The following is a 24,140-nucleotide window of genomic DNA, read 5'->3' on the forward strand; positions in this document are numbered from 1 at the left end:
GCAGAGCTAGTGCAGCGCAGGGGACCCGGCCGTGGGAGGTGCGTTGGGAAGGGGCATCTCGTCCCCTCCGTGCAGGGAGTGACCCCCGCGGGTGGAGCCGCGGCCAGGACTGTGGCTGCCCCGTGCTGCGGTCCCTCCGGCTGCTCCATCTCCTGTGTCTTGTTCCCGCAGCTGAGCAGAGCCGGTGGAGCATGCACCTCGTCCTCGGGACCCTGCGGAGGAGGAGCAGGAGCAGCACAGCAATGTGCTCCTCTTCATTTCCAGTTCACAAGCACCTTCGTTTTTGCCTTGAATTTGCCAGACAAAGCGCTTTGCTCTGGGACAGCAAGGAGCCCATGTGTGTAATTTAAACCACTTGTATCTGTGCCTGAGTGCCTTCAGGGGAAGCCCAGCACTGATGCCTAGCCAGCTGCCTGGCAACACCTTGCTCTCCTTCTTCAAGAGAAGTGTGTTTGGAGGAGTGTGGGGAAGAATTTGGGTTTTGCCGGGGTCTGGGGTGGGAGCAGCCTGTGCAGATGGAGAGGAGCCTGGGCCTGCATGCGATAGCTTGGGGCTGCTAACGCCTGCACAGCGCATGCCGAGGAGTGAGGGACTGCTCTTCGCTCCATCCGCTGGGCAGGAGTCGGAGTGCCTGGCTATGAGTTGCAAGTACTGAATTAGGGGATGAATACAAGAAGTATTTAACATAGTGCATAGGATATTGGCTTTGTATTAATTATCTTGATCACCCCTTAACTGTACATATGTATCAGCTGTTATTTTTCTATAAACTCATCCTTGTGTATTGTAAATATGGTATTGCAAACTTGTGATTTTATTTAATATTGACTTGTGTCTGGCAGTTATTTTCTGTATAAAATTAGATTGGGTAACTAGTTGGTTGTGAGTCTGCAGGGTCTTTCCATTGCAAAGGGAGCTTCTCCCCTGACTGCTCCTAGGTGAGCTGAGCAGGGGTAGAGCTACCTGGCACCCCAGGTCCCGAGCAATTGGACACCGCTGCAGTCAGCACCGCGTGCCAAGGGTTACGTATATATAACTGTACTTCCAACACCCGGTGTTGTGATCACTGTGGTTCATTTGACTGTCCAAAACACACTTTTACAGTTATGCCAGACATTGTCCCGCTACAAATACCGCACTGCACACCCGCGTTTCCCCATGCCCCCACACCCACGCACCCCCACCACCACCTTTCGGACTGCCTCAGCCCCCCGGCCCCTCTCCTCCCTTTCTTCTCTTCCCCACTTCTCTGCCCGTGCCCAATCTTCCCACCCGTGATTGTGTTTGTTGTCCTTGCCATCCTCATCCTCGTTGTGCTCTTCGGAGGGCTCGCCTCTGGAAAGTCTGCGCCAGCCCCCTCTCTTCTGTGTGAGCTGTGCCATCACTTTCCCGTCATCTTGTTCTGTCTTCCTGCAGTACCAGTACATGTCACTCAGCCCAATTTCAATCCAGTTCTTGACGGGGAGGTCTGCGTGCTGTTTATGAGCACGTTGCTGGACTTGCACAGGGCAGACCTGAAGCAGGAGACGAACTGGTTGCAGCGAGCTGTTGGGGAAGCCAGAGTAATGCATTGACTTCACGTACAGGTTTCCCTCGACGTATGTGGGTTCTTTATATGTGAATTTGCTTGTATGCAATGGAGTGTAGGTTATGCAATGAGCATTTTCAGACCCATCATTCGTTATATGTCGGGTAAATTCAGTTTTATGTGATCAACATAGACACCCCCCACCCAAGCAGGTAAGTCTGTGTGGGGAGGGGAAAGAGCCGTGGCCCCGCTCACCAGACCTTGGCCACTCGAACTGTGAAGAAGTTCTTCCTAATGTCTAGTCTAAATCTGCTCTCTGCAATCCCACTTAGATTTCATTGGTAAAAGGACTTATCTCCTTGCTTTTACATCTGTAAGTCATTTTCTTGAGGGAAAAAACAGATGAATAGCAATCTTTCAGCACCTGCTCTCTGGCACATACTGTATCATATCAGATTAAAGCTGAAATTTCAAATGAGGTCTCTTGTTAAAATATTGGCAGCCAATCAGTTGTCAAGCTGTCACCTAAACAGGCTGCAGTTTGCTATGCAGACGTCAGCCATCCTAGTGACGCTTTGATGCTGTGGGGGTGGTTATTGCAGAGTAGTTTTATGGCTATTCTCATACGCAAATCCCCTTCTTGCTTGCTCTGCTGTTGAGTAAGCCAGTCTCAACATTCAAGACTGAATTTAAGAAATTCAGTCTTAAAAAAAAACAAGATGGAAAAAGTTGTAACCTATGAAAATTAAGCTTGTTCTTCACGCTACAACTCCCACAAATCATCTTCCTGATTATTTCAGAATCACAGGAAAACAACGCTACAAGGGACCGTACTCTTCTCAGGAGCTGTTGTACATGTGCTGCACTGAATTCTGAAGTCACTGAATGATCTTTTGTTAATCGTATGCTCCGATGTGTTAAGCACGTTCACTTGGCACACAACTAGGATATTTTTTCTGGACTACATCGTCCCAAACTGAACGTAACGCCTGACTTATGCTGAATTGTATGACCATAACGTGTAATGCAGAAGTGCTGTGTGTGCCTGTGACACTTCGTTGTGAAAATGTCTTGGTAGTAGAAATGTAACCTCCCAGAGATATACCATGAAGACAGAAGTCATGACCTCGTTAGTAAAGTTTTTAGCACTAGAGATGACCTTGTGGTTTGCATAACTCTGGATGCGCCCAAGGAAAGATAGCAGAGCCCTTGTCCCCAGGCTGGATCCCCCAGGCTGATGCATGGAGGGAAACCCCATGTGCCCAATAACGGTGGGAACAGGCGTTTTCTGTCCTGCCATGGCAAAGCTCCCCAGCTCTCGGCCTCCCCTGTTGCACGGCACTCCCTGAGCCCTGCCCCAGCATCTGGGTGTCACGGACAGGTGAGGTGTGTTTTGAGGTCGGCCCGCGTGGCCTCCAAACCTGCTCTGCCTTCCTCGGTAGGGTCAGCCAGGGGCGGTTGTTGCCCTGCAAGTGCTGCCACGGCCCGTGCTCCTAGCTCTGACACACAGCAGAGAGGGGGACGGCGTGTGTGCCACCCGCTGTGGGTGAGCCTGCCCCAGCCCCCATGCCAGCCGGTCCCCCAGGCCTCTGCACACGCCAGCCTGACCCCCTTGCAGCACAAGTGGGCACCGGGGTGAGAAGAGCGCTGCAAGCCCTGCAGGAGCGGCTGCAGGAGGGGCTCCGGGCCCCTCAGTGACCCCAGCCCAGACAGCACAGGGCAAGGGGCTCAAGTCCTGCGTGCGGGGCTGATGGAGCTGGGAGGGCACAAGCTCTCCAGGGAACCGGTCCCACACCGAGTTAAGAGGTTCTTCCTCATATCCCCCCGCATCTCTCTTGCTGCAATTTAAGCCCTTTATTGTCCCCTGTGAACATGGAGGTGCTGAAAATCCATTAAGGTGCTGAAAATCCATTAAGCCCAGTACTGTCCCCTGTGAACATGGAAAACAGCTGAGCACCACACTCTTTATTACAATCCCTTCCATATTTAAAGACTGTTATTGTCCAAGCCTTCCTTGTAAGCCACGTTTTCTTGACATCTTATTTTTGTTCAGCTCCTTTGGACTCGATCCAATTTTTTTCTGGACTACATTGTCCCAAACTGAACATAACACCTGACTTATGCTGAATTGTATGACCATAACGTGTAATGCAGAAGTGCTGTGTGTGCCTGTGACACTTCGTTGTGAAAATATCTCGGTAGTAGAAATGTAACCTCCCAGAGATATACTCTCTTGTTAGTAGAGTTTTTAGACAACAAGAAGCACTAGAGATGACCTTGTGGTTTGCATAACTCTGGATGTGCCCAAGGAAAGATAGCAGCTTCCTTTCATCCTTCCATCCCTCTTTTTTTTTTAATATGCTACGACTATCACCTAGGACAGAATAAGACTCTTGGCTCTCAGGAACGTCTCTTCCTCCAGTCAGGAAGTGGCAGCACTCTTCGGCGCACGCTCTCTTCTCACCTCTTTACATGTAGTCCAGAAGCAGAGCTGCACACACGCACTCCTCCTGCCTGCGGCTGCTTGACGGTACAAAGGGCCGGGCTCAGTCTCTAGGGCTCTTACTAATAACTGAAGCAAGAGTTCAAGCCCCAATCCACACACCTGCGACAACTACAGTTCGCCTCCCGATTGCTCAGAAAGCCAAACCTGCCCCGCTTGCACCTCTGCACTGACCCAGCAAGCCTTGATGAAGGAGGACGTGGGGATATTGTTAACCAACCACCCTCCTACAGCCAGGAGTGGCTGACAGCCCCGAGGCGGGACCCCTCTCCACGTGGTGTGCTGCGTTCACCGTTTGTAGGCCGAGCTCGAAGAAGACAAGGCTTCAAAGCGGGTCCATCAGGAGCTGAAGCAAGCGCTGCTCGGCAGAGAGGCGCTAACTACAACCCCGTCTAAGCCCACCGGTGCCACTGCCACTGCCGCCCTGATCTCCACCACTGTAGTGCCCACGGCAGGGCGTCTCTGCTCGTCTTCCCCCCCCTGGTCCCCACTCCTGCCTTGGCTGCCACCCTGCGCTGTTCACGCACAAGCAGCCTTTGCCGGGCCCCGGGCTGTGCACGCATCGCCGGGTGCAACATTCCCACCAATCGGGGACCAGCGGGGCGGGGCTTGCTGCGTGCATGCTCGGCCATTGCATGGAGGGAGCGGGGCGGGGCCAGATGAAGACACTCCTAAATAACAGTCTTCTTTCCCTTCCCTTCCCTTCCCTTCGGCGGTCTCAGTGATAGCTATGCTCAATCCCAACTCACTCCCTGCAGCAGAGACAGACTCCCGGCTAAAGCCTGTTTGCTCGCGGCGATGCTGAGCGCAGCCCAGCCCTCTTCACCCCACCGCGGCAGGCTACAGTGGGGCAGGGCTCGGGCACCACGCCCCGTTGTGGGCCCCTTTGGTCCACGAGTCTAGGAACCGGTGCTTCGGGTGACTTCTGTCCGCCAGCACGTAAGGCCCCTCTTACGCATCTCAGTGGACCTAAGTGCTGAAACGTGAGCCTGGTTCACCCTTTCAAAGATGCTGAAAATCCATGAATACACCTATTTTTGTACGGCCAGAATTATTTTTTTATATAGCTGTAAATGTTGTACAGCTGTAAAGAGCAGAAAGCTGTAGTAAGATGAAAGTCTCCTATTGTCTAGGGTTCACCCTTGCCACCGGGTCCCGATGTCCAGCTTGTCAAGACCGTGTGCTTAGTGTTTCCATGGAGCAGCTTCCTCATGTTAAATGAAGTCACATGCAGGCTTCTACCACAGTGGGGAAAAAAAAACTCTGCTGTACCAACCAAATCAGCAGGTGCGTGACAAATAGATCCAAGGAGGTGATGCTTCCCCTCTATGCGGCGTGGGTCAGACCGCAGTTGGAGTAGTGCATCCAATTTTGGGCACCGTACCTCAAGAAGGATGTTGATAGACTTGAGAGGGTCCAGAGGAGGCCGCTCGTATGGTCAGGGGCTTACAGGACAAGCCCTAGGGGGAGAGACTGAGGGACCTGGACCTCTTCAGCCTCCACACGAGAAGGCCGAAAGGTGACCTTGTGGTTGCCTACAAATTCATTATGGGGACGCAGCAAGGGATCGGAGATGCTCTGTTCACCAGGGTGCCTAACAAGGAACAATGGTCTCAAACTGACAGAGAGCAGATTTAGGCTGGATATCAGGAAAAACTTCTTCACGGTGAGGGTGGCTAAAATTTGGACTAGGCTTCCAAGAGAGGTGGTGCTCTCCTCTGCCTTGGGGGGCTTAAGAGAAGGCTGGATAGGCATCTGGCTGAGGGTATCTGACCCCAGCGCTCTCTCCTGCCTAGGCAGGGGGTCAGTTGATGGTCTGTTGAGGTCCTTCAGACCCTACATCTATGAATCTATGAACCTTTAAAAGCCCTGTGGTGATGAACCAGTGGTGATGAACCAGTGGTGATGGAGACAGGACCAGTGAATCCAAAAGCTTCCAGTGAGAAATTTGCATGCAGGTGACAGTAACCTGATGGTCATCTTGCACCTGGGTTGAGATAGCGGTGCAATTTGGCAGCTGCTACTGTGACTAATCAGTCCTATTCCGGATCACCTCTGCTCACTCTACAGGGGGAGGGGGCTAGAAAAGGGAGACCTAAACCTAGATGGTCTTATCTACTCCCAGTTGGGTGGCTGAATCCAGTGGGAACACTCTCTCTGCAGTTGAAAACATCATAAAAAGGCACTGATTTGTGCAGTGTGGGATGTTTGCACCTTGATGGACAACCGAGATAATGAACAACTGGAAAGAAGAATTGCTGTCATCTCCGAGGAACTAGCGAGAGACAACATGAACAAGGCAGCTCTGAGTAAGACAAGACAACCAGATGAGGGTTAGCTGAAGGAAGAGGGTGGAGGCTACACTTGCTTAATACTCCCAAGGAGGACAAGATCATTCTTCTCAGTGACTTCAGTGCCACAGTTGGCCATGGCCTGAAACTCTGGAGTAGCACCACCGGGAAAGAAGGAGTAGGGAAAGCACCACTGGGAAGGAAAAAGTATAGCAAGCCAACTCCAGTGGCATCCTTCTCCTGAGCAAATGCACAGAGCATGATCTTGTCATCATAAACACCATCTTCAGACAGAGTGACAAATACAAGACCACCTGGAGACACCCTTGCTCTAAGCGATGGCACCTCCTCCACTGTGTTCTTGTTAGAGACATCCATTTGATCACGGGCTGTATCACATGAGCCATGTGAGGAACTGATGACTGCTGGGCAGATGATTATCAGCTCTATTATGAATATCCGGCTTGCTCCAGAGCACTGAAAACAGCCAGAAGCAATGCGAAGGTCTCTCAATGCCAGATCTCTTCAAGACCTAAAGGTCTGCAAGGATCTCCAACAGTGTCATCATGAAAAGCTTTCTGCCCTGCCCACAACTGAAGGCAATATCGAGGAACTCTGGAAGGGGTTTAAAGCTATAGTCCATATGGCCTGTGCTGAATCCATTGGCGATACTGCCCATTGATACCAAAACTAGTTTGATGACAATGACGCTGAGATCCAAGCCCTCCTTGAAGGAGGCAAGATGACACCTCATCTCAGCAGAAAAAGGAGACATATCGGCTTCTCAAAGCTGAAGCTCAAAGGAAGATCCAGGAAATCATAAATCAGTGGTGGCAAGATCAAGCCAAGGAGATTCAGCTCTATGCTGACAAACATGACGTGCATAGTTTCTTCCAGGCAATGGAAACAATCTACAGTCTGACCTCCCCTATTCCTGTTTCCCTGCAATTCCTGGCCTTGACACTCCTCCAAGATGATCTGTCCAAGCTAGATGGAAAGAGCACTTTGAGGCACTACTGAATTGCGAGTTTGACTGTGATGGATGCTACCATTGAGTTCCTCCCCAAACAACTGGAAAGGGGATCCTTTGCCGACTCTCCTATCTGAGAAGTGTGGCCTGCCATCAAGGAAACCAAGAAGAGCAAGGATACTGGACTCAATGGTGAAATCTTCAAGGCTGGTGGTGAGGAACTGGTACTGAGACTCCACAAATGTATCCTTTGCAGTTGGAACAACGAGGAGATCCTGGGGATGTGAGGAACGCTAACATTGTGACTATTGTCAAGAATGGAGATCAGTCTGTGTGCAGGCACTATCAAGGTTTCACCCTCCTTCCTGCAGCAAACAAAATCCTCTCCATATCATCCTGAACCATCTTCTGCCTCTCGCTGAGGAAGTCCTGCCAAAATTTCAGTGTGATTTCAGAGCACCTTGTGGGACAATTGACGTGAACATTGGTGCTCATTAGATCCAAAGTGTTAGGAATAACATCAGGACCTGTATATGGCCTTCATTGACCTCACTAGGGTCTTTGACTCTGTCAGTTATGAAGCCTTGTGGAAAGTACTGGCCAGATTTGGTTGCCCTGAAAAATACGTCAAAGTCCTGAGGCTTCTCCATGACCAGATGATTGACTGTTCTTTATAGCAGATCAGAGACGGATCCATTTGTCATTCAAATGGGGATCAAGTAAGGATGTGTCATTGCCCCAACTCCATTTTTTTACTGTTGTCCTGGTTCTTGTTAAGAACCACCTCCCTTCTGGTATTGACGCTGAGTACCAAAAGGATGGAGGGTTTTTCAATCTGGGACATTTTTTGCTCAAAGACCAAAGTACTCAAAACAACCATCCTTGACATGCAATATGCTGATGACTGTGCCATCATTCCTGGGGAAATGCTGGAGAAAATAATCAAGGAGTCACATTTGTGCAGGCCCAGCAGGGGAAACGATGCTGAGGGGAAACCAGCACGGGTTTGTCACAGGTAGGTCCTGCCTGACAAACCTTGTAGCCTTCTATGACCAGGTCACACACTGCCTGGATGCGGGAGCCGAGGCTGATGTCATCTTCCTGGACTTTAGGAAGGCCTTCAACACAGTTTCGCAGCCTATCCTCATTGGGAAGCTAGCAGACTGCAGCGTCGACACCTACACGGTCAGGTGGGTGGCCAACTGGCTTAGGGACCGCACCCACAGAGTGGTGGTGGATGGTTCCTTCTCGGCCTGGAGGGAGGTGGGCAGTGGGGTCCCGCAGGGTTCGGTCCTCAGACCGATATTATTCAATATCTTCATCAGCAATTTGGACAAGGGCGTGGAGAGCACCCTCTCCAAGTTCGCTGATGATACCAAGTTATGGGGCAAAGTCAGTACACTGGAGGGCAGGGAGCAGATTCAGGCGGACCTGGACACGTTGGATCAATGGGCAGAGAGAAATAGGATGCAATTTAATAAAGATAAATGTAAGGTACTCCACCTGGGAAGGAGGAACCCCCAGCACACCTATAGGTTAGGAAGTGTCCTTCTCAGCAGCTTGGAGGCAGAGAGAGATCTTGGAGTTATAACTGACTCCAAGATGAACATGAGCTGGCAGTAGTTTTGGGCACTGCACTTCAGGAGGGACGTGGGGAATCTCGAGAGGGTCCAGAGGAGGGCCACTCGCATGATTAGTGGCCTTCGTGATAGACCCTACGGGGGGAGGTTAAGAGAGCTGAATCTCTTCAGCCATCACAAGAGACGGCTGAGGGGAGATCTTGTGGCCACCTATACATTTATTAGGGGAGGTCAATGGGGAATAAGGGGCACGATGTTTACTAAGGCGCCCCAGGGAGTGACTAGGAATAACGGGTGTAAACTAGTTGAGAGTGGATTTCGGTTAGATATTAGGAAGAAATTTTTCACAGTAAGGGTGGCCAGGATCTGGAATGGGCTTCCAAGAGAGGTGGTGCTATCACCTAGCTTGGAGGTCAAGAGGAGGCTCGATAGTCACCTGGCTGGGGTCATCTGACCTCAGTCCTCTTCCTGCCAGGGGTAAGGGGTCGGACACGATGATCCATTGTGGTCTCTTCCGACCCTACAATCTATGAATCTATGAATAGCACACACTGAAGAAAACATCCAAACCATGTTGGATCTCTTCACAGAGGCCTACTGACCTCTAGCTACTGGCCTCTCTCAATACTAAAAATACTATAGTGCTCTATCAGCCTACTCTAGGCCATAAATGGGACCCCCCTCCCCAAATTACCATTGAGAGAGAGAGACCCTGGAGGTAGTTGAGCACTTCCCTTACCTCAGTAGCCACCTCTCACAGAGAGTCAACATTAATGAGGATCTTGTATGCAAACTCCTCCTTTGGGAAATTGCTTTGGTGTGTTTTCATTGATCACAGTCTTCAGAAAGACATCAAGATCCAGATCTACAACACAGTCATCATTCCCACTCTTCTCTACAGATGTGAAATGTGGGCGTACCACTGTCATTTCAGGAGTCTGCACCACCAATGATTTCTCAAAAAAATCCTCCATTCATTGGGGAGATTGCTGCACAATCACCAACATCCTTACGAAAGGCAATGTAACCAGCATTGAGTCAGTGATCCCCAACATCCCAATGTCACTGGACTGGTCATTGCATGTGGATGCCTGACTCTCGACTCCCAGCTTAGTTGCAGCCTGAGCTCTTGCAGCAGCCAGAGGAAACACGACAAAAATATTGAAGACATACCTCAAGATCATGGATGCTGACATCAAGAGCTGTGAGAAGCTGGCTGCTGACCATCTCCAATGGTGCTGCAACATCAAGCAAGTGGCAGCCTGCTTCATGGTAATGTGTCTTGCCTTTGAAGCAGAAAAGAGAAAGCGCAGGAAGGAAAAGGAGAGAAATCCTGGCCTATGGCCTACTCACCCCTGCGGAAAGGCCTGCAACTTCTGTGGATGGATCTGTGGCTCAAGAGCTGTGATCTCAAGTCAGCTCCAGATCCATCGATGAGCCATGGTAGAGCTCACCCTCAAATCCATGGATTGCCGCCGATTATATTTTTGTACCACACTGTCATCTGTCCTTTAAGATGGAGTCACAAACAAATCAGCATCTTTTGTATTAACTGGTTTTCAGAGTTAAACAGATACACACATACCTCCAATTATGTGTTTAACAGGCAAAACAGAATCTGGCCCGTTGCTCACATTGTCCATCCCTTTTCTGTTGTGCTACATTTCGTTAAGAGGTAGGGTGAATGCTAGTGAAGTGATCGGTGAGACTAGTCCAGTCTCAAATCTTAATTTATTGAACAAAGCATACCAATATTTAAGCAAGGCTTTAAAGACAACATCTAACTTCTAAGCAAGTCAACAGAAGTATTCTTACGTGAGCCTTCTCATGGATAAAGGAGGTTCAGCTGGCCAGGCATCTGTCACCATATCGAGGTTCAATTATTTGTTTCTTTTCCTGTGTGTTGCTTTCCCCAACTTTAAGGTTTTTTTCCCCCAAGGTGTTATGTACTTCTTTTATAGTTTTACAGCTGTGTCATAAATATCCACCAATCATCTCTCATAGTGGTTGTTTTTCATGTCAGGCTGCTATCTATATCCTGCTGTTCTGGACTGCTAAACCACTTGTAACTTTTTTCTGACATGATGAGTTATAAAAAGGTCCCCTGAATCGTGACCTGCTGGCTTTGCTCTTACTTAGTGGCATTAGTTATACCAAGGCATAAAATGGGGTTGCTTATGCTAAGCATTTTGCTAAGGCGGCTTTTAGCCCTACATTTCCACTACGATTAATAGTGCTTCAGTCACCCCAGATTTTCTATCATAATAGAAAAGTGATATAGATATTTTAGAAATAGCTATTTTAACCTAACAATCCCAAGATGCTTCACCACAGATAGGAAACTAAGAAATATTCATGCTAACCAACAGATATGCAAGTAGCACAGAGAAGAGGCATGCACCGCCCGTTAGGAAGTAGGTAAATCAGCTTACCTGCCCGGACGATGATGGCAGCGGTCACCCATCCAACATACAGAAGGTTTGCCAGGGTGGCCATGTTTTTTCTTGAAGTCTCATTCCACACTGCGTATAAAAAGAAGGGGGAAGCTTGTGAGGGTTGGGGATTTCCCTCCTTGCGTATCTAGCACTTTGCAATCCTTATCAAACCTGGCCATCCACGTGAGAGTCCTCACAGAACGGCATCTGAGGATCAAGGACCCCGGTGACAAAAGGCAGGCACGCCCCTCCCGGAGAAGATGACATTACTTCCAACTCTTTCCTCTGTATCCTAGATGTGTATCTGGCCATCATTACTCTGGAGCTCACGGTCAACAGACTTATCCCCACAAGCCCCCTGACGGGTAGGGCAAGGGCTACGATCCCCATGTTACAGATGGGAAAGTGGGGGAATGAGGACAGGTGTTTGAAGCTACAAAGGCACCAAGGATGCAAATAGGCATCTAATGATGCCTAATCCACTTAAGCACCATCAGCACTTAATCCACTTAAGTACCATCTCCAGGAGCCCTCACCACACTCAAAAACCCAGGCCCGAGTGGCTTGCCCAGGGTCCTGCAGGGAACCTGCGGTGAAGCAGGGAACTGAAATCAGGTGTCCTAAGGACCAGGCTGGCACTGCTCCGACTGAACCATCCATCCTCTCTCCTTGGGCCTTTTGGCTGGGAAGCAAACCACACGTGCACTGGGCACGTGACACGATCAGAGCATGTCTGTCCTGCCTCATAGGCCCACAAACGCCTCCAGGAAACAACCCGACCCCCTGACTTCTGCTCCGTGATTGCCAGCTCCCCAAAATGAAGACGTAAAGAGGCCCTGGATAGGTGCCAAGAGGTGCCCCCAGGTTGTCTGGGGCATGCTTTGAGCTCTCCGCAGGGTCACTTTTGGGCAGCAATGCTGCCTCATGCCCAGGAGCGGGTCTGCACAGGGGGGATGGGGCATGTTTCGTCACGGTGCTCCCCGGCACAGCACAGACACAGTGACAGCAAGCCGTCGACCGTGCAAGCCCAGGGGGCTGTTTTGCTGGGCACTGCATGGACACACCGAAGGACGCTGCCCTGCTCCCATGATTTTACAGTGTGGGGTCACATGCAACCACCAAGTCTGAGGGAAGCACAGAAGGGCTGAGATTAAACCTAGAATATCGAAGTCATATGATCGCATAAGTCACAATGTGCATGCGGTGGCTCTGAATCACTTCACAGTACCAGGCATTCACTTGTTTTGTCTTAATGTAAACACTGTATTAATAAAGTCATGGAGAAGTAGGGCTGGAGGGGAGCTCCAGGGGTCACATCCAGTCCAGCCCCCTGCCTGCGGCAGGATCAGCCCTGTCCAAACCATCCTATCCAAATCCATAATGTAAACTCTGCACAAGACTACCGCCAACCCTGACACACCACAGACATCACATCCTAGCCTGCCCAGGGGGAACACGGCAGCCAACGTCCTGTTTCTAGGAAATGTCAATACACATGCAAGAGATCCCTGGTGCTTCCCGCTAGAGAGGAAAGCACCAACCCCACAGCCTGGTACCAATATGACTATGGGGTAAAATCCGTCCTGACGGTAAATACTATTCAATCAGCAATATACGGTTATCCCAGCTGTCCCTCCACCTGGTCATCTCCAGCCAGCTCATTTCAGATTTGAAAATGTTGGTATGCACTGGAGAAGGTCTCAGGGAAGGATTTAAAGGAGTAGATGGAAGTGGCTTCATGCACAAGTTCAGGAACAAGGATGGCAAGTACTTCTCAGGCAACTTTCCCCTCTTTGCAAAGACCGAGTGGAGGACAATTGGCAAGCCTGTCATCAGCAAGAGAAGTTACTCGAGTCTGAGCAACTACTGCTGCTTCAACATGTCCTGGGGACTCGCTGTACCAAAGTAAAGCATCACCAACCTGCACCGATAATGGACCCAGTAACGGAAACCAAGAGTGGCCTCCACTGTTGAACAATTCTCAATGAGGGAAAGCCCGGGTCCCTCTCAATGGCTCAGACATGATGAGCAAACAGGGCCAAAACACCCCCCATTGCCCCAGAGCCTTAATTGCAGAGGACACCGACTGGACACAAGTGATGTTAGGAGCAAAGCTGATAGACAAGGACACTGGATAGCATTTGGGGAAGGCAGCCCCACGGGACTCAACCGCACTGGCTGGGACTCAGAAGACAATTTAATGGACAAGCATCTGCCCTGAGGTCTCCCACAGTCCCAGGGCAGGGTCCTGGTCTGTTTTCTGCCCTTGGACAGCCATGGAGGAAAATTAAATGAATGATGCCAACACGGGGCAGTCAAATGCAGTGCCATTCCCACCTGGTGCTAGACCGCATCCACCTCAGCACATAGCCGTGTATGTACTAGAGCTGCCTAGCAAGAAGCATTAGGGATAAGCTTGTGCTTTTAACCTTAGGGAGGCACCATCAACTTAAAAATTACTGTTTTGTCCAGTGGCCTTTTCAGCTCCTGATGTTATAAATATCACCAAAATGTGCTTGGTTTACGACTGCTGAGACCAGGAATGCTGCCTTTCATGGCTGTATGAGGCCTGACAGACTAAAGGAAGCAAATGAAAAAGTAGCAGTCCTATTAATGACTAATAATTAATACTAACAATGAAAAAAAATGCAGAAAGTAAATTACTTCTTCAGCTGGATCATTTTGCTTAACAGCCACCTTCCCTGGCTCCTCTGGCTGGTCATTTCAGCTCTGAGTTTGCACAGACTGCACATAGAAGCAGGGGGCTGGCTCGTGTGCCTTTCGCTTGCTACAGGGAGCAATGCTGAGAGAGGGGGAAGTAGGACTGAAGAGACACGGCCCAAGCGCACAGTGTCTTGTGGTCTTTCCTGCCTGCCAGGAAACCCCCAGGCCAAGAGCACATTTCCTCTTTCTGTACTAGAGCAGCAGTTGAGTTCTTGTATCAGGGAGCTCATCTGAGCCCGCCTTCCCTTCCTTACAACCAGGTTCAGTTATTGCACTGTTGATTCACAGCACTATTATTTTCCTTGCTGGTGTCAATGGTAAGTGCTGGAGCACCACCTAGACCTGACGGGACTAGTACATCTCTAATGCTGTACGGCACCGTCACGCGACAGCTTTCCGAATCAGGACGCGAAGATGAATATTGAAAAGACCAGGGTAACATTCAGACAGGTAAGGCAAGGAGGGGAGGGGAGAGGCTGGCCGTACATCACTGTAACGCTGTAGTGCTGGATCACGGACACGATGACAGAACAACGGGAGCAGATGAACCCCCCGCCAACAATAAGGAGAGGCACTTGTACTTGGCATGCCAGCAGAACGAGGAGCGCTTGTGTTTGCAGAATTGCTGCCCTGGCTCAGAGAAGCGGGTCTCAACCTATCTGAGACTCCAGTCACCCCCGGACAGACTCATGTGCCCCCGCACAGAAAATGCCACGTCTTAATTTTGGTCATTTTCGACTACTGAAAAATAACAGAGCAGTTTCACTTTTGCAAAGAGCTCAGAAAGACCAGGACTGGATTTCGGCTTCACGTTTCCGGGTTTGTCTTAGGACTCCTGTTTGCACACAGCCACTGCTAACACTGACACTGGGAATCGCTGACTCGGGTCCCTGCTCAACCTTACCTATATCATGCATTTCACGCAAAACATTTCGTCTGCCCACAAGTGCCAAGCCATTATCTCGCAATTCACTGGTGAACTGTGCAATAAATGTGGACTCACTATCGGTGAACTGCGCAATAAGTTTGCACTCACTACGGGTGCCAAAGAATGATCACACTGGAAAAATGTCTGTCCATCTGCAAAAAGAGCCCCCCAGCTCTTTAGCTACCTTCGATCCAGCTTTGATCTGGACATGGTGCAGGGCCCCGAGAGCAACAAAGATCACCGCAGTTTCAATCCAGCAGCCACCGCCCCCGTTCCTGTTTACAGTTTGTCTCCGAGAACGGTTTCAGTCTCCAGGCAGCCAAGAGGAACTGGTGCTGTTAGCACTAGCCCCAAGACCGCACAAACCACAGCAGGGCTGAAAAGGCAAACGAGATAAAATCCGAGGCAGCTGCAGCTGGAGACTGCAGAGGAAAAGAAGGCAACAAAAGACAAAGCAGCGGAGACTGCCTCGTCCTTAGTCACCTTCATCATTAGCACCCAGGCAGCTCCTCCCCATGCACCGATGGGCAGCAACGTGGCCTGGGGCTGCCCCGCTCCCCCTGGGTCCGATCCCCTGCCTCACCCCTTGCTCTGGGGCTGAAAACCAGGGCAGGCCAGGAGCAGGGAGGGTTGGCCAGGGGCAGGTCCTACCCAGGCACCCTGCGGACCCTGCTCCCCACGGTAAAGGGTGACTCACCAGGAGCCAGGTCCGCGCTGGCGCTGGCTACGGGCCCAGTCGGGTCCTGGGCTGTTATTGTTTTCAGCTGGTGGCACGCCCAGCTTGCAGAAGGACACTTCCACCAATCGGGTAACAGCTGGGCGGGGCTTGCCCTACCCACGCTCAGAGAGTGGGGAGCGAGGAGCCCCTGGACCTGGTTGAAGACTGCACTTTGCAGGTCCGGCAGACTCCAGGGGCGGGGCCTCCGGGGTAGATAAAAGCCCAGCCTGCCCAGCTGAAGGGAGCAGATAGGTTATAATGAGCCACGATGTGAATTGGCTCCCTCCCGGCTGCCTGATGGAAAAGTTTGGTTTTGAGCTTTGGATGGAGCAGGACTCGACCGGGGGAGTGACCATCTGTCCCTCATTGGGCAGGACAGTTGGGAAATAGGAACATCAAGTCCCAATCCTGGGCTGCATGACTCCAGGGCAGAATTTGTCCCAGGTTTGCAGTGTCGTGCGGGGATCAGGAAACCGCGGGTTTCCCCTTGCAGGCAGGCAGCGTCCCAGCCTGCAAGGGGCTGCCCAGAATGCAGGGGGGCCACGTGCACATGCTTGCAACACACGTGCACGTGCCCGGGAATACAGTCAGGCAGCTCCCTGCGGGATAGCGGAGTGGATAGCAACTGCCTATGGAGGGGAGGGGCATAGGGAGGGGCAGATCAAGGCCCCCACAGTGAAGGAAGGATTGGTGTAGCGGCTGTGAGTGCTGCCCAGCCAGGCACTGCATGGGGTCTGGGGCAAGGAGTGGGACGAAACCACCGGCAGCTTGTCCAGACAGACAGACAGACAGGACACAATTTTTACATAGCTCTTAACACTTCTTGTTACTGAAGCAAACAATCAAAGAAGAGTCCAGTGCTCGCACGCAATACAGAGGGAATAAAACACACAACACAAAAGAAGTGACACACACACACCCCTTTTGCAGCACAGGAAAGATTAATATGAAGCGTGCTGGAAAGGCAGGTGCCAGGTCTTCTGGCAGGGGAGGGAGAGGGGGTACGGGGAGAGCTAGAGCTGCTTGCCCCTCACCCCCGTCCCAAACACAGACACATTCTCTTCCCGAGCAGCCGTGACATTTGTGCTGCTGGTGCAAGCCAGGAGGTGGGAGCAGCGTCTGCACCTGCACCACCTCTGCTCAGTCCAGAAGTGGGCACCAGCAGTGGAATCACTGTCTCCTCCACCCCAACGTCATCTCCCAGCGTGAGCCTGCCACTGCCAGAGGAGGAGCTGGAGCTGGAACCAGGGATGCTGAGCGCGCTGGCTCAAGCAATTCTGAGGACTGAGGGGGAATCAGAGTTTGTGCTCCACACCCCTCACGTTTCCCCTAGACCCAGGTCCCCTCCGGAAAGCAGCACCTCGGAGGAAGCTGAGGTTGTGGAGGCACGTGGCTCAGCTGAGGCAGCTCCTCCTGCTGTTGAGCCTCAGCCTGCCGAGAAGGGGGAAAAGGCAGGATCCTCGCCCTCAACCCAGAAGCGGGGGAATAGTGTAGTGCAGGATCACTTTGAGGCGGCAGATGGTCCCAGGTTTGCCTTCTGCCAGCACTGCCGAAGGCACATGAGCCGTGGCAAGGATGTGAGACACTTCTCCACCACGGCCATGCTGCTGCATCTGAGGAGGCAGCACCCCCTTGCCCTTCTTCCTGTTGCTCAGCCTGGCACCAGTGTGAGCGTGCCAAAGGGGAAGTCCCCCACTTGCTCCACAGCAGAGGCAGGCCACCCTGGACCAGTGGGGGAAAGGTGGACAGAAAGGGGGGCGCGTTCCCAAGGCGAGCGAGATCACCCAGAGCACTGGGGAGATGCTTGCTCTGGATAGCCAACCCTTCTCCCTTCTGGTTGAGCAGCCAGGGTTCAGGCGGTTCATAGCACTTCTGGCCCCATTTTACAAAGTGCCCGCACACACTCATTTAGCAGGGCACTGGTGCCCTCCCTTTATTAGGCATTCAGGAAGTACTTGAAGGAGGAGCTGGGCAAAGCAGGGCCACAGGTAGCTTTGCACTTCACCTCCGACATCTGGAGCAGCCAGGGTGGCAATCACACCTACCTCTCCCTCACTGGTGCAATCAGTCAAGCTGTCAGTGGGCTCTACTGCAAGCCGCAGTGCTGGATGAGTCCCACACTGCAAGGGATATCGTGGGAGCCATGAACCACATGTTGCAGGGGTGGCTTGCTGGGCAGGATGAGCTCGCCCGCGGGTTCATGGTCACCAACAATGGGGCCAATATGGTGAAGGCTGTCCATGATGCCACCTTTGTTGGCATCTGCTGAGTGGCACACAGGCTGCACCTCATAGTGAGGGATGGGGCCTCAGTTGGGGCTAGGAGTGGAGAGGAGGGAGCTGGACACACGTGCATCTCCACACACACGTGTGCCCCCTTACCTGACTGGCAGTGTAGCAGCGGAGGCAGCAGAGGCAGCGGTGGGGGCAGCAGCAGCTGATCCCCCTAAGGTAAGTGGGGCAGAGGGAACTGGTGGCTCCCTTTTAACTGAGCCAGCAGGGAGCCGCAGTCCCAAGCACCATGTGAGCAGTGCGCACAAACAGGTGTGCTCTGTAAGGGCATGCTGGCATTTGTGCTGGTGTTTGCACAAGGCAGGCACGCAGCATTAGCCAGGAAGGAGTCTGCAGCAAGAGAGAGAGGAAGACTCACAGCTCCACAAACCTGGTAAGAACATGGGGAGCAGCTGCTAGGGACCGCGACCTGGTGGCCAGGACCAGGAGGGCGGCCACTAGGGACCCTGCCCCAGTGGTGCCACCTACCCTGCTCTCCTCTGAGGTCTCCACCCAGACGGAGCCCATGGTGGTGCTGGCGGCCCCTCCTCCCAGTCTGTGGGGGCTGCCTGGCGGGGACCCGGAGGCCGTGGGGGGGAGAGGGGTCCGGAGACTCCCTTGACTGTCCCTCTTGTACCCAACTTGGGGTCCTGGAGGAGCAGGGGAGGGAGTTCCAGGCCGAGGTGAGCAGGCCACGAGGGATCAGGGCTGCGGAGGATGAAATTTGCACATATTTCCATTCTCTGCCTGATCAGTCTTCCAACAGACAGACCTCCCGTGAGAGACGCACAGCTGAGCAATGGAACCAGGGCTGCTCGGGCTAGCGTGGAGGTGGCTCCCCAGGTACAACTGGGGAACAGATTCAAGGCCTTGGCAGCCTTAGAGGAGAAGGTCAGAGGAGATGCCCGCGGGGGGGACGGTGCCACTCTACACACGGCACAGTCTGAACAGGGACGGAGCACCATGAGAAAGAAACGCCGGGTCCTTGTCATCGGAGACTCCATCCTGAGGGGAACGGAGGGTCCCATCTGCCGATCCGACCCCATGGCATGTGAGGTCTGCTGCCTGCCTGAGGCTCGGATTCAGCATGTTACAGGCATGATCCTGAAACTCATTCAACCCTCAGACCAGCACCCCATGGTCCTAATTCATGTGGGAACAAATGACGTGGTGGGGAGCAGCCCAGACCGCATCATGAAGGACTACAAGGCCCTGAGAGCCAAGCTCAAGGAGGCGGGGGCGCAGGTGGTATTCTCCTCTATTCTCCTGGTAAGCAGACGTGGGCGCCACCACGACGCCAGCATCGGTGAGGTCAACCGGTGGCTTCAGAGTTGGTGCTACCAGGCAGGCCTCGGGTTCCTTGATAACGACCCACATTTTCACACGGGGGCATGCTCCAAAGAGATGGGCTACACCTCTCCCCTAAAGGCAAGCGTGTCTTTTCTTCTAGGTTGGCTGATCTTGCACGGCATACTTTAAACCAGCTTAGCTGGGGGATGGTGCCACAGGGGAAATGACAACACTTCCCAGCCAAGACAGGTGATGAGCACAAGAAGTACCCAGGTAAGTGACAGGGGTCCAGATAGTCCTGGGAGCAGGGGGGGAGTGGTGCATACACCCACAGCAGGCCTTAAATGCCTCTACACTAATACTCGTAGTATGGGGAACAAGCAGGAGGAACTTGTCCTCCTGCTAGCTAACACAAACCTGGACATAGTGGGGCTCACAGAAACGTGGTGGGATTCAACCCATGACTGGGTGGTAAACATCAAGGGCTATAGGGTGTACAGGAGTGACAGAAGAGGGAGGAAAGGCGGGGATGTGGGGCTCTACATCCAAGAGCAATACACATCCTTAGCAAACAGCCCTGGGTCAAAGGAGGGGCAGACTGAAGGGCTCTGGGTCAGAATACAGGGGGGTTGGGGGGAAGGGACTTAACGGTGGGGGTCTCCTACAGACCACCCAACCAGGGGGAAGAGCTGGACCAGGAATTCTCAGGTCAGCTCATGGAGGCAGTTACGTCAAGGGATTCGGCCATCACGGGTGACCTAAACTATCTGGACATCTGCTGGGAAGAGCAGTCAGCCAGGTCTGACCGCTGACGTAGGTTCCTAGCTGAGATACAGGACCTCCACCTAACCCAGGAGGTGCACAGTCCCACCAGGGGGAATGCCTTGCTGGACCTGGTCCTGGCCACGGGCGATGACCTGGTGAATGGACTGCAGATTCTCAACCACCTGGGCGATAGTGATCATCGCCTACAGGAATTCACCATCCAGCACAGGGTGTCAAAGGCCTGTAGGAAGGCAGGAGCGCTTGACTTCAGGAGAGCTGATTTCAAAGAGCTAAAGAGATTAGTCGGGAGGCACTGAGGTCCCAAGATGGGGAGTTGGGTGCCCAAGATGAGTGGTCGTTCCTTAAGGAGACGATCCTCCGAACACAAGGGGTGACAGTCCCAAATGAATCTAAGGGGGCAGGAGTGCTCAAAAGCCCGCCTGGCTCACCAAAGGCATTCAGGAATGTCTGAAAGCTAAAAAGGAGGCGTACACCCAATAGAAGAGAGGGGCCATCACCAAGGGGGATTATACCTCCGTTGCTCGAGATTGTAGGGGGGCTGTTAGGAAGGCTAAGGCGGAGACAGAACTAGGACTAGCAACCTGGATCAAAGATGACAAGAAATCCTTGTTTAAATACATAGGGAGCAAAAAGAAGGCACAGGATAACGTGGGGCCCCTGCAGGACACGCTTGGAAATCTGGTTGTTGCACCAGACAATAAAGATGACCTCTTTAACAATTTTTTTGCCTCCATATTTCTGAGCAGGGACTCGGACATCCCCCACACTGGGATCCCGGATGAACTCAGAAGAGTCACAGCCGGGCCCAGGGTCACAGAGGACCTAGTCAGGGAACTTCTGGTGGGACTGGACAAGTTCAAATCAGCAGGTCCAGATGATCTCCACCCAGGGGTGCTGAGGGAATTGGCAGAGGCCATTGTGGGACCCCTGGCATGGCTTTATGAGCACCCGTGGTGCTCTGGCAAGGTGCAGAAGGATTGGAAAACAGCCAATGTGGTTCCCATTTTCAAAAAAGGAAGGAAGGAGGACCAAGGAAACTATAGGCCCGTTAGTCTTACCGCTGTCTTGGGGAAGCTCTTTGAGAAAATTATCCAAGAACACACCTGTGAGGAACCAGCAGAGGACATTATGCTTAGGGGCAACCAACATGGGTTCATTAGAGGCAGGTCCTGTCAGACCAACCTGGTGGCCTTCTACGACCAGGTCACAAAATCTTTGGATGCAGGTGTCGTGGTGGACGTAGTCTTTCTGGACTTTTGGAAGGCCTTCAACACTGTCTCTCATCCCGTTCTCATTAAGAAATTAGGCAACTGTGGTGTCGATGCCTACACGGTTAGATGGGTCACATTGGCTGGAGGGTGCACCCAGAGAGTGGTGGTGGACGGGTCATTTTCAATGTGGAGGGATGTGGGCAGTGGGTCCCCCAGGGCTCGGTCCTTGGGTCTGCACTGTGCAACATCTTCATCAGTGACTTGGACGAGGGGGTGAAAAGCACCCTGTTCAAATTCACGGATGACACTAAGATGTGGGGAGAAGTGGGCATATTAGAAGGAAGGGACAGGATACAACTAGATCTGGACAGGTTACAGGGGTGGGCGGATGAGAACAGGATGGGATTCAACACTGACAAGTGCAAGGTGCTGCACCTGGGGAGGAAGCATCAGCAGCAGACCTACAGGCTAGGGAACTCCCTTCTCATCAGCGCAGAGGCAGAAAAGGATCTTGGAGTCATTATTGATTCCAAGATGAACATGGGCTGCCCATATGAGGATACAGTCAATAAAGCTAACTGTACCTTGTCATGCATCCACAGATGCATCACGAGCAGGTCCAGAGAGGTGATCCTCCCCCTTTATGTGACATTGGTTAGGCCTCAGTTGGAGTACTACGTCCAGTTCTGGGCACTGCACTTCTGGAGGGATGTGGCCAGCATGGAGAGGGTCCAGGGGAGGCCACTCACATGGTCAAGGGAAACAGGGCAGGCCCTATGAGGAGAGGCTACGGGACCTGAACCTGTTCAGCCTCCACAAGAGAAGGCTGAGAGGGGATCTGGTGGCCATCTTATGAACTCACCAGGGGGGACCGGCGGGGAATGGGAGAGACCCTGTTCCCCCGAGCACTACCAGGAGTAACTAGGAATAACGGCCATAAGTTCACTGAGAGTAGATTCAGACTAGACATCAGGAGTCACTACTTCACAGTCAGGGCAGCTAGGATCTGGAACCAACTTCCAAGGGAAGTGGTGCTCGCTCCTACCCTGGGGGTCTTTAAGAGGAGGCTAGATGAACACCTTGCTGGGGTCATTTGACCCCAGTGCTCTTTCCTGCCATGGCAGGGGGTCAGACTTCATGATCTGCTCAGGTCCCTTCTGACCCGACCAACTATGAAACTATGAAATTATGCCTTGGACAGGGGTGCCGGTGACAATGCCGCCACCACTGCTGCTACAAGCCAAGTGATTTTGAAATGCAGGAAGGTGGCGGTCTACTTCCACCGCAGCATCAAGCGGGAAAAGATGCTGTGGGAAAAACAGGCAGAGCTGAGCATCCTGCAGCACAAAATCATGCAGGATGTGGAGACTCGGTGGAACTCCACATACCTGATGTTTGAAAGGTTGGTGGAGCAACAGAAGGCCATCCATGAGATGGTCTTGCTTGGGGAGATCGGGATCAGTGGCCCCCTGAACAGAGTTGAGTGGGGTATCATCTCCCAGATCTTGGTGGTCCTCAAGCCCTTCCTCGAGACCACCGAGACCCTTAGCTCTGGCAATGCCCTCCTCAGCCAGGTGATCCCCCTAGTGAGGGAACTGGAGAACCAAATGGAGAAGTTCCAGGGGGTCGATGTTCCTGGCTGGGGCAGACCACTGTCACCAGATGTGCAGGCACTGTTAAGGTGGCTAAAGGAGGGCATCAGGAGATGTCTGGATCCTGTGTGGTCCAGTACGGTCCACATGATGGTGGGCATGTGCAACCCGAGGTTGAAGGGGAGCATGTGCACTGCTAGCACCAAAACCCTCGATCATGGATGCAGGTGCTGGCCAACAAAGTCAGGGAGTCCAAAGTGTAGAGGCGAGGGGATGTGGAAGAGGGGGATCCACTTTCCCATGCCAGCACTCCAAGCACCAGCACCAGCCAGTCTCCTCCATGCCAGCCACTGCCAATGTGGGCCATAGGCATGGCTTCAATGTTGGGGTCTAGATGCACCAGACCCCAGCCTCAGGCAGGTAGCACTGAGGCTTTGGTGGCTAACCACCCCACCCTGCTCCCTCTGCGTACGTGACTAGTATCCCATACCTGGGTGAGGGGCTTGGGCACCCTGGTGGGCTAGAGACTGCCAGTCTGCCCAGCAACTAGTGATGCATTTCAAATTGGTTGTCTGACAGCCAACAGGTGCTAGCCTCCATTGGACCAGGTAAATGAGGTCATAAGGGATATATAAGTTAAGGACTGCCCAGGAGGAGGGGGCAGCAGCCATGAGGAAGACTCAGAGAGAGAGAAGAGATGGACCATCTGAAACTTGCTCTCTCTCGCAAACTCATGATCAAGGAACTGCCTGCCACCAGAGGGAATCTCCAACAGCCTCTGGATGATACACATGAGTAAGCTACCTGAGATCTAACTAGATATATAGCTTGCAGTAACTCAGATGCGTGATCAAAGGCTACCCAGCCACCCTGTTTGCTCTATGGGATTTCTCTGATACTACTCAACTCTGCACCCTATTCCAACTCTACTCCTTGTAACCAATACAGTTCTCCTTTGTACCTAGCATGGGAGACTTATTGGGAGTGGGTCTAGATTATGCCTTGGGGTCGCCTTGGTTTGGCTGACTAAGGGAGACCACTACTTGTGCTTCTGAATGAGGGAAGCACCCCCAAGTGCTTGAAGTGAGTCAAGTGCCCTTGAGGGCTACTAGACCTGTGTTTCCCAGGGGGTGCAGAGCCAGATTCAAGCCCATCCCTGGGTGGTGGCAGCTCTACCCCCAGGCTAGCAGGTGTGCTCCAGGAAGGGCGTCAGCCAAATGTGAGGTGCCCCCAGGGAGGCACTTGGAGCCTGGAAGGTGGTCAGGTGCAGTGAGGTGGGTGGCTCAGCTCAGGAGTACCCCCTACTTGTCTGCC

General features: G+C 52.4%; 1 long non-coding RNA gene across 1 annotated transcript; it reads right to left on the bottom strand.

Moving 5' to 3' along the window:
* Positions 1–10,230: 10,230 nt before the first annotated feature.
* On the bottom strand, positions 10,231–15,719 carry LOC106723327. The gene is made up of 4 exons (XR_003092378.1): positions 15,657–15,719; positions 15,144–15,335; positions 11,305–11,394; positions 10,231–10,381 (listed from the first exon to the last, which is right to left on the bottom strand). It is a non-coding gene; the product is annotated as an uncharacterized LOC106723327 (long non-coding RNA).
* Positions 15,720–24,140: the final 8,421 nt, after the last annotated feature.

The sequence above is a fragment of the Alligator sinensis genome, unplaced genomic scaffold, assembly GCF_000455745.1.
Source record: "Alligator sinensis unplaced genomic scaffold, ASM45574v1 scaffold1794_1, whole genome shotgun sequence".
Taxonomy (NCBI): Eukaryota; Metazoa; Chordata; order Crocodylia; family Alligatoridae; genus Alligator; species Alligator sinensis.